We start from the raw sequence: 12,016 nt of genomic DNA, 5'->3' as shown, positions 1-12,016 counted from the left end.
CCGATCAGTTAACAAGAGCTTCTATTGAGGCAAAAGCTTGTGCTGGAATGCCAGAACACCGTGGCCCAACAAAGACGATGCTTGCATTTACTTTGATGATAATTAACAACGTGATGAGCGATCAATTCATCATCTTTTACATAATGCTCCCTCTCTACCTAAATAAATGTAGTTAATGAGAACTAGACTAGTTCTCATCAAATGCAATTATTTAGGTATAGAGGAAGTATATGCTGAAGATCCAGTTTTACAGTAAATACATGTAATTCTAACAATATAGATAATTTTGTTATATATATTTAGAGATTCACTACATTTCACCCGCATGATTTTTTTTAATTCAGTTTTTGGACCAATCAACCATGATTGGTCACTGTGAGGAAAGCTAAAAACAGATTGACAATTAAGAAACAGACCCGGTCCTGGGGCAGGGCAAGCGGGGCGGCCGCCCCGGACCCTCAAAACGAAGGGGTCCCTCTCGGGCATGTACTTTGAAGGCCCATGTTATACTACATACGTAGAGAAATTAAAACGATAGATGATGGGTCTAGACCATGTTGCTTGTACACGAGGTCCAGAACGAGGAGAGGCATCGCCCGAGCTCTGCTCGTACTCAATTCGACTAGGACACCGGCGCTGCGAGGTACATGTACGTCTGTTCGTCTTTCTTCTCCCCGGCCATCTCTTCGTTTTCTAACCATCATTTTTAGATTTGTTTGATTGTGTCTATTCTTTCTAGTTCATAGCTTTCGTTGGCTAGTGGTGTCACCCACGTGACGATTTATAGCCGTCCCTCACAACAAGAGGCCATAGGCACATGATGGAGAAGGCTTCTTTAACTGATCCAATATCTTCATAGCTTTATGCTAAAAAAATTAAAAAAAAATCAACTTCAGCACCGCTATGGCACTTAGAAAGTATGGATCCAGCATTAAGAAAACAAAAATGAAAAAAAAGAGGCAATTGAATTGATAGAATCACATAAGGGATCCATTGATTTTACTGGGGAGAAATAGTTGGATGAGACTAATTTTCATACTAGCATCATCATTAGTGATTTTGCATCTCAGAATGTTACAAAAAAAAATTTAAAGCAATATGTTTACATTATTTGATATATGCATATTTTGAATGCAAGTTTTCTTTATAAAATCTATACCAAGATTATTTTTATTTAGACTTATATCACTACGGGCCCCGGATCTTAGTTCACCCTAGCCCCCCGAAACTCAAAGCCTGCCCTGTTAAGAAATGGGCTGAAACCATAAAAGGAGAACAACCTAGAATGCCCCAGGCCTAGGGTCATGTAGCCCATGCGGCCGTATAGGGCCCAAATTTTGGAGGGACCCCAAATTTTCGAAGAACTTCACTTCACAACCCATAGGTCACATACCCATTGATCCTGCTTCGGTTAGAACTCGAGCCGTAGGAAGTGTTGGACCTGCATTCCTAGTTGAGTTCTAGGAAGTTTTTGACGGTGAATCCTAGTAAGTGCCTGCGCCACTTAAGGGCCAAACGGTAACTGGAGCACACCCCTAGCGCTCACACGCATCCATCTTGGCCTCGCCCATGTACCTTCTGCCACTCCATGTTTTCAACGGCGCACAGTTCTAGTTCTTTCTTTCTCATTTTGCCCCACCGTGTGTATATGCATACGCGTCCAGTTTGATCTGGGTTTTGCCTGCTTGTGCCCGGTTTGATCTCGATTTTGCCTGCTTCTTGGGCTAACTGTATATTAGGTTTTTATTTTATTTTTTGTGTATTTTCATTTTTTTTTCCTGTTTTATTTTGTTTTTACATGTTTGTTGTTTTTTTTTTATTTTACTTTTTCATGTCTCATTTTAACATTTTGAGCAGTTTTCAATTTTGAAACATTTTTATTCAAATGTGCTAACCATTTTTCAAATTCCTGAAACTTTTTCCAATTTTACTAATTTCCGTAATTCTAGAATATTGAAGCTTTTCTTGAGTTCAAGAACATTTTTATTCCTTTGTGAACACTTTTTCGAATTCATGAAGTTTTATTAAATCCGGGATCTTTTTTGGTTTCTGTGAACAAGTTTCAAATTCACAATATTTTTGACTTCGTGAACATTTTTTATACCATGTTTATTTTTCAATCTGTGCTATTTGTTAAAAACAATTGTAAACATTTATTGTGTTCAATAATCTTTGTTAATACGTGAACATTTTTAATTTTCTGACATTTTGATAAGATATTTTAAAAAAATTCAATCATGTGAGTTCTTTTGAAAAGGTCTACCGGTAAATGGTTGACTGGTCCGTCAATTGGTCAAATAGGTTGAGTGATTGAAACTTTTTCTTAAAGCCATGATTGTTTTATTTATATATTTTCTAATCTGCCAAATACATAATGTTCTTTCAAATTCATGAACTTTTTCTTAAATCCAATAACACTCCTCCCAATCCGTGAACCTTTTTCAAATTCAGCAAGCATTTTTCAAACCCTTGAAATTTTTCCAGATCCTCATACATTTTCCGATCCCATGAACATTTTTCAAATCCATGAACGTTTTCCAATCTCGCGATTTTTTTTGTGGATCAATTAACATTATTCAAATACGCGTAATTGTTTCCTGTCCGTGAACTTTTTCCAATCCTTGAATTTTTTTCAAACCTGTGATATTTTTCAAATCGATAAATTGTTTTCAAATGCATGAACATCTTTATACTCCCATGAATGTTCATAAAATCCACGAATTTGTTTGAAAATTCATGAACCTGCTAGAATCCTGCTAGAATCCGCAAACTTTTATCAAACCCCCGGAATATTTTCCCACTCCGTCGATTTATTTTGAACTATCATTTTTTTGTATATTCTTGAACTTTTTAAAAGTTGTGACTATATTCAAATTTTCAAACATTTGTTTTCATATCAATATTTTTCAAAGTCAGCTCCATATCCATATATTCCCTCTATACCGAAATATATGTTTCTGGAGTAGCTGGATTTTAACTACTCCAGCGACATATATTTCGGTACAGAGGGAAAAAAAATTAAGTCAACCATAAAGTATGAATTATTGTGGACCAAGCAACCTAATCTTTTTTAGGGCAAGAGTGAACGAATTGTTCACTCGCCTGCCCCAGCACACATTTCTTGGACAGGCCTATGTAAGCGGCCGTACAAACGTTGGTTTAGAATAGGAGGTCTCATGTTGGACCTGTTGTGCTGCATTCCACCAAGGGATCTCCTAGTCGGCGCCTTAAGCGCCGGCTCGGAGAACAAGCATCCACACGCTCTGTAAAATAGGCCAGCCCAGTTCCAGGGCAGATTTTTCATAGAAAAAATGATAAGAGCAAAAAATAAATGAACACAAAAAGTTCGTAAAAGCGAAAAATGGTTAACAAATTTAAAAACATTCGCTGTGATATAAATAAAAAGTTCCCAAATTTCTAAAAAGTTAACGGATTTCGAAAATTAGTTCATGAATTTCAAAAAAGTGTTTAGAAACTTCAGTGAACTGAACAAAAAGTTCACAAATCGTATAAAAGTTCATCATTTTTTTTTAAAAGTTCATTCATATCAGAGAAATGTTCATCAATTTCAAAAAAGTTCATAAAAATTTGAAAATGTTCAATGATATTCAGAACAGTTCAAAGAATTTTAGTAAAAAATAGTAAAATTTTGAAAAGGGTTCATTTATTTGAAAAACAATCTTCATTTTAAATAAAGTTAATCAAAAAAGGCTGCACTTTAAAAAAAAAAAGAAAACTTATATAAAAATAAAATGTAAATGAAAAAGTAAGAAAAAATTAAAGAAAAGAAACATAAAAAAAGAGGAAACCGAAGAAAAACCAGTCCTGAAAAAACACTAAATGAAAACACCCATCTAGGAAACTTCCGGAAACTTCACAAAAGCGGAAAAATCTCCCTTCTGCTGGGCCTGTCCATGACCAAACGCTGCAGGCACCGGTTAAGAAACATACAATTTAACCAGTGCGTGCAGTGCCAAATAGGATTTGCCTTCCACCAAAGTGTTATGAAGTAAGAGATTAACATCCCCAAGAGCTATATCTTGCTGATAGGTAGTATAACTTTGTCTCGCCCAAAGAGTCCACTGACATGGGCCGGCCAAGTATTGTGATTTCTCGCTCGGATGTTCGCTCGTTCTATGGATTGTTCTTTTTTCTTTAGTGTGCAATATTTGCATTGGTTTAGTGTTCTTTTTTCATTGGTTCATTTTGTCTTTTCACCGAGTTTTTTGATTTTCATTTGCTTTGTTACAAATTTGGTTTTATTTTTTCTAGTTTTCTTTGGCTAATCTTTCTTTGTTATACTTTGGTTTTTAGTTTTTTTTCTATGTCGACTTTCATTGGTTTGCTTTTTCTGATACATATTACTCTTTTCGCTACTCATTCAACATTTTTCTTGAACATAAGAACCAATTTTTGTAATACATGATTACATTCTTTCAAAACTTATATTGTTTTTGGTATCTACTTTTTAGATCCAAGTTGTGCAGTTTGGTATATATCTAATACATTTATATAGTACATGTTAAAAAATTGAAAACAAGATTTATGTTATTTTAATACACGATCGACGTTTTGCCATACACATTCATAAAACTTTTCAAATTCACGATTAATATTTTAAATACAATATTAATATTTTTTATTATGTGGTCAGCATTTCTGTATATACAGTTGGCATTTTCAAATGCTTGATTAACATTTTTCAAGTATATGATAAATATTTTTTCAATAACTCGTGAAATTTTATTCTATACATATATAAAGAATGTACTAGATTAACATTATAACAAATAATTAAATAAAAAATTAAATACATCATTCAAATTTTACCATGCATATTTTTTTTGTATACATTGTTTCTATACATGAAAACATTTTCTCCATACATATTTAACATTTTTAAATCATTGGTTATTATTTTTTGTATTGTATTTCGAGGTATAAGAAGAAATAAAGAAAGCAAAAGTCAAAAAGAGACAAGAATAAAATGTGAAAAAAAACATATAATTGTCTGCCCTCCGGCGCACATGAGCCAACCCATGTCACCCCACCAACAACGATGGAGGATTCGGCCACCTAGTCTATATGTCAAAAAATATATTCAAGTTTAAATTTCATAGCCTCTATATGTAGCGCACCAAACACCAGTCCGTGTGGGAAGTGTGTCAGTTTTCTATTTTCATCCAACATTATTTTCGTAATATTGGAAAATTAAAAAGAACTATTTTTATATAATTAATTGTATATATTTTTAAGATTTACATTTTTCTTGGCAAATCTAAAAAAACTTGACTTGTTTTACAAAAATGATCACGAAATTTAAGAAATATTTAGTAATTTTTGGGAAAACAATAAATGTTACGAATTTCAAATACTCAGTAATTTTAGAGTTTTCAAGATCTAAAAACATACACTAATAAAAATGGTTAGGAATATTTAAAAGCACACTAATTTTCGAACAAAAATCATTATTTTGAATAAATATTCACAAATATAAATAATAAAAGTAAAAGTAAAAAAAGAACACCCAAAATAAAAAAAGGAAAGTAAACCAGCAAAAAAAATACACATAAAAGGAGAAAAAAAGGAAAGGAACATTATGAAAATTTGCCAAAACCGGTAGGGAGAACAAGACTAAACACACATGGGTCGGCCCATGTACACGCCGGGGGTACCCATTTGCTCGAGTACCCGGCGTTACGTTCGGAACAAAAATTGCCGCATCCGAGTCCGTGCAGCTGTTAGTTTGATGCCTACCTGCATCATATACATCAACCATCACTTGTTCTACCATCGAATGGTCTCTCTATCAGTCGGCCAATGGACGCATTTTCTTCTTTATCCACGCAAAAAATAGACTATGGTGATCGCCAATTGATCACTTGCTACAAAGAATACACCACATATTCTTCTCGAACTGGTTCTTAATGGGACACCTTGTTTACGCAATGTATTTGCTAAGTGATAAAAAACAATGCATTTTTTTTTTTGGAGGTGGACATAGTTTTAGAGTTTGGCACATGCCCCAATTTCACAGACTTGGTCCTGCGAGATTCCATTCACCTCTCATAGTAATGGCGGCTAAAAGTAAATGGTAAAACAAAGACTCGCGATGAGCATGCTGCTACAACTCACACCGAGAGGCAACTGACAATCTGTAAGATAAGGGACATCATGTTCGAGTGGAAGAAGCTATACACGACTCCAGCAATGGCGATGTGGGTGGGAGGGGTAGAATGACGAGGGGCTCTAATGGTGTACGATGATGAGGGGGTCTACAGATCTGCATTAGACGCTAGTCAACACCCGTGATGATGATGACCGTGGACATGCCGGACGACGCTGCGACAACGGCATGGAAATAAAATGGTCAGAGTCGTGGCCATGGGCCATGTGAACTCATTTTCATGGGCTGAAACGTAAGAAACAACAGAATAGGTTAAAAAGTCGGACCACAAATGAGAACACCATACTAATACAGAGTTGGCCCAGGAGCAAGGAAAGAAACAAGGCCAACAACAAACAGAATTGGGCAACTCTCCCAAATCCCAGCACGATTTTTAGAAATTTGGAAAACAAATCCAAACATATAAAACAGAGTAAGAACATAAGATAAATTCATCAAAGTGATTGTTAGAAATTCCACATATCAGTTCTTCTCGGCTCAAAAATCTCATTAGCAGGACCAAGCGTGTAGGTAATTTTGTCTAATAGATGAACGTGTCAAGTAGTGTGCGTCTAGTACTAAACGACTAGTTCAAACACGACAAAAGAAAATTTACCCACTATAATCTCATAGAAATTATTTATTTTCTTAACAAAGGGCCTCGAAGGGGCTAGAAACTTCATTGCATTGGGCTAGAAACTGCATTGCACTACCTGTAGTACGGAGATACATGTCAGTTTACGACAGACCCCAAGATAAAATGAATTTATAAACAAGTCCATGTGTAACCACAAACAGCGAAACAAAATCATAATTGGGTCAATTTCAGCCCCAACACAGATCCTACCTCAATGACTTTGGGGTTGAAACCACTTGGATAGTGGTGACCTCTTGTTCCCAAGAAGAAGAAGAAGAAGAAGAAGAAGAAGAAGAAGAAGAAGAAGAAGAAGAAGAAGAAGAAGAAGAAGAACAAATGAACATTGGGCACACGTTGACCCGATTCACCATTGGCAGCACAGCTGGGAGGAAGAAGAAGGTTCACACTTCATACAAAAAGATCGATGGTGATATGGTGGAAGCCGGATTTCAACTATCGTTGTGGCCGCCATAGCCTCACCACAACACTATCGATAGTGAGACCCACCTTCCTAGTAGCAATGGTGAAGTTTTTGCTTCTCCCCATGTCCTTCTTCATCAGTATGGAAAATATTGATGTGAAAAAAGGGTGGTGGGGCCTAGAGCAATTCAGGGATAAACACGAGCTTATGCCCTCACAGCTCTTACTAGAACACCAAATTACAGAAAACCAAAGAAGGGGTCTATTTTTTCCTAGACGCGGTATGCTTTCGGACACACTCGCATAGAGCTTTAGAACAACAACAAAAGGAAAACAAACCCTATATCTATGAGCAGGCAAACTCCTTCCTTCGGTACACTCCTGTTGGCGATGTTGGCGGAGGTGAGGAGGAAAAATGACTAGTTCAACAACATCGACCCGAACCTGTGGAAATCATTTTTGTATCATTTCCTGGCCACATCACTAGTTCCTGCCTCTACGATTCTATCGTTGGAAAGACCGGACATGCTTTTGTATGATCCGGATCACGAAACATGGGTCCTGCATCCAAGCACATTCAACTTCTCCGACTTGAATGAGTCCCTCTGATCTTCTCCTCTCACATGACACCGTTTTTTTTCTTTTGCGGGAAACATGACATTGGTTTGACGGAGACGCGACCCATTTTGGAAGAAAGAACGTGACAATATAATCTCGCTTTTGCGGCCTTACAAATAATCTGATTGGCCAGCACCTACATACACGAGCGGCTACCAGTACACCATGGAATAGTAATGAACATATTTCTCTATGGGGGAATGATTCTAAATGTAGGTTTTGGTTTTCAATCAGCATCTTCATTTGCAACAGGATGGTGGCACCGAAATTCCAGTGGAAAATTAGCAAGCTAATAAACACCGAACCAATTTCAATTAGAAATGTGGTGGACGAAAATACAATTTTTTTCTCAGGGGTGGAACTAAGCATTACCTACTGTTCCGTGAATAAATAATTGCTTTTAGGCACGGACCATTATTAATGTTCCTTTTCGAGAGAATGATTTAAAAATCTTGGATGGTATAAATACAGAATTTAATCTGTGTTTTTCTCTCCATGTGTGTAGAGGAGAGGGGGCATTTTTTACCGTCCAATGAATAATTGATTGGTTTTAGGCATGTACCATGGTAAATGTAGCTTCCCTATCTTTTAAATCTTGTCATGTGGATATATCATGTACTTTAGTATAAAGTTGAGTCATTTATTTTGAGACAGAGGGAGTAGCTTATTTTGCTTTTGTTTGGTGTTTTACGCTTGAAGTGTTTCTTTCTCAGGGCATGTACAACGGTGACATATGAATACAGATGCCACATGATAAAAAGTAGCTTGAGACATCTATATTGATTTTTTTTCTCTTCAATGCAAGTTACCATCGGGGTGCCTCATCAAAGAATAAAAAATAAAGACTAATACACATGCATCTTTATTTTTCACTCTAATTTTTTTTAGCTTTTTACGCCGGACCACACCTTTTCTCTTCAAGCATCCGCTCCTGCATAGGATCCTGTTTTTTTATCTGAACCTACTTTTTCTGACATCCGATCCTACATGACATACGGGACATCATCCTGAGGCTATGCATTGTACATGCCCTCAAACATGTTGATTTCATCTCATTGTTTCTTACCTACATCACTAGATTCCTGATGCTGGGGGTCTATCATTTGCAGGACCGGACATGCTTCATGTGATGGATCCTGTAGCACAAGCACATTGGATTTCTCTGGCTTGAAGGGTTTCCCGTGGTCTTGATTTTCAAAAAAAACTCGTGTGGGAGGTGGAGGCGAAGAAGGATTGCTGCTATGAGGAGTCGGTGGCCTTGGCGTCCAATTTGGAAGGAAGATGTCCTCCTTTGGCTATACAACGGTTTGGGATTTGATTTCTCCAAGTTGAGTCAAATCCCTATCTTCACCTGCAGGGTGGTCGAGCTTCAGTTGCTCATAATCTTTCATCACTTCATCCACCGCGACGACAGCGTACCCTTGTGGAACCGGAGAGCAATGCCAAGTTGGATGTGGTCCAATTGGTAAGGCCATGCCGACCGCCACCATCAACCTTAAGTTAGCAACTTTCACCTTTAGCTCACAAAGTGTGCTCTCAGTGATATCATCCACTGGGTAGTGACGAGGAGGACTTGTCGTCGGTACATCATCACCATCATCCTGGAGCTGCGTGGAAGCGACACTGCTTTTCCGATTCGATGCAGCTTCTATCATGAGCCGCTGAGATTGGTTGCTACCTTGCTGTCTCTCGATTTGATCCTGCTGCAGCCGCTTTACTGCTTCTTCTACATTACGAAGCCGGTCTGCAGCAGCTGCTTTCTCAGCTGCCTCCTTTTCCTTTCTCCTCTGATGGCTTCTATCGGGAAATCTCTTTCTTTCCTCGGAAAACGCAAGCGTCCACGGCGGGGAGCCTGGTAAGCCTCGTGGTCGCCCTTTGTGTTCCTTATTCCCAAGGGCGCGTGTGAGCTCGTCGTTCTCTCTATCGGGAACGAACACTCCCTCTTCAACATCCTGTACTGCACGTTTAATCTCCTCGATGGGTAGGGGGTTATCTGTGTGTCTTTGGTTATATACTGCCTTTCCTTCTTCGTCCAACTTGCCCCCATGCCCGTAAAACCAGTTTCTTCCTCGTGGGAGCCATCTTAAGGGCTCTGGAGTGATTTTTTTCCGGATATGATGCCTCAAGTGCTTCCCACTCAGTCATCTTAGCGTCGTAGCCACCAGGCCCCATAATGTGGTGGTACTTCTTCTTGCCTGCATTCACCTTATTTTTTTCAGATTTTTTCAAGGCGTCCTCCGATTTCTTGTACGTCACAAATTTAGTCCAGTAGCCTTTTATCTTCTCATAGCCGTGATCGAAATCTGGAGTCTTCTCTTTCAAGATAAATTCGCTATGCAATCTTTTTTTCCAGCCCCTGAATAGATCGGCCATCTTCTTAAGAGCCCACTCCTTGACTTTTTTTTTCTCTAGGGCCTCTTTTCGCCCATTCATTTCCTCCTCATTTGGCTCCTCCTCATCTGGATCCACCTCTGGCGCCGGCAGGGTGAAATTAAGCATGAGCTTTCTCCAAAGGTTTTCTTTGGCTGCTGTGCCGACATATGAGACTCCTTCCTGGTCCCTTGGCTTAATCCATTCTCGAATGGTGATGGGGATGTGGTCCCTAACAAAAACTACGCATGCCTTCACAAACTTCTGCTTTACATCTGCGGGAGCAATTGGTTCCCCGGCATGTGAGACTGTTTCGATCCTGTACCTCTGACCGTCATCCAGCTTCTTGGTTGTGCCTCGTTTCGTACGTACTGGAGTTTTGCTCGATCCGGAGGGCTAAAAGAAAGAGCATTAATATATGTATACATATAGCAGAGGATTAATTTATTAATATATATATATGCATCTCGACGGAGCAGTCGACTTCTCCCTCTTCGGCTTCTTCCTCATTGGAACCGCCGATTCCTCCCTCACCCGAGGCGTGGGCGTCTACCTCACCGGAGCTTCTACCTTGTGTGTTGAGAGACTCATCTCCCTCGTCGGACTCGTTCAGAAACTGATTGGTGACATCGACATCGCCAACAAAAATATCATCTCCGCGGATGACACCATGCATCACGTCTTCCTGATATTCGTCTCTACCGTGTGGATCCATAGTATCTATAAATTAATTAAACATAAAAAACTAAATTAACTAACAACTAAAACTATATATATACATCGAATAATCCACTTAATTAATTCATCATCGAATAATCCACTTAATATTATCGAATATATAATCTGGAATACATAAATAATACATCTCTCGAATACAGTAATACATCGAATAATAACGACTGATCAGTCAACAAAGAGCCGTCGTACTACTGAGGCGCGGGCGGTGGACACCCAAAGAGCAGGGACCATCACCGGATCATAGCTCCGGTGAGATCCCCAAAGAACCTGCCAGGTCATGTCGAACCTGGCATCCAACGCCTCCATGTAGCGACGGACATGCTCGTCCTCCTCCCTGACACGGCGACGTACCTCCTCCTTGGGGGCCGGCTCCCTCTCCACCCTTTGTGGCCCCCGCAACCGCCACCAAAGAAGCTCCGGGTTGACGACGGGAGCCTGGTTCCTCACCAAGCTGCGCGTCCCGGAAGGTAACTAATCCCAGTGCCAGCCCGGCGGAGCCCACTGTGTGTGTACGTATACGTGTGTGTGTGTACGTACGGCACCGACGGCTTGAACCTCGGAGATGGACGGGGCGCGAGCTCCTACACCGAAGATGGATCGGGCATCTCAAGTGGTGGCTAGGTGGGGGATGGGCTCGGGGAGGGGCGGCCATGGCGGCAATGGCCGGCGCGCGGTCAAGCTCCTCGGCCGCGGCGCCTCATGAGGAGAGGAAGAAGAGGGTCGGTGGCTCACCTCGGGAGAGAAGAGGCCCGCGCGGAGATCCGATGCCAGCGCGATGGCGATAGTGAGGCAAACGTCGGGGCAGCCTGGCGGCATCGAGCTCGTCGTCGCGTGCGGTGCGCGAGGAGGAAGAAAACGAAACTGGCGATGGTGGGGGTTGGAAAAATTAAAGTCCCGCTTATATAGGACGGGATTTAGCCCCGGGTCGTGGGAAGAACCGGGACTAAAGACCACCCTTTAGTCCCGGTTCTTCCCACGACCCGGGGGTAAAGGTAGTTTTCGGCAGGCAAGGAGGCGGGAAGGCGAGGGGCTTTAGCCCCGGGTCGGGGCTAGACCCGGGACTAAAG

Source organism: Hordeum vulgare, chromosome 6H, assembly GCF_904849725.1.
Source record: "Hordeum vulgare subsp. vulgare chromosome 6H, MorexV3_pseudomolecules_assembly, whole genome shotgun sequence".
NCBI lineage: Eukaryota > Viridiplantae > Streptophyta > Magnoliopsida > Poales > Poaceae > Hordeum > Hordeum vulgare.
The sequence above is the reverse complement of the archived record's forward strand: the minus strand, read 5'-3'. Positions refer to the sequence as shown.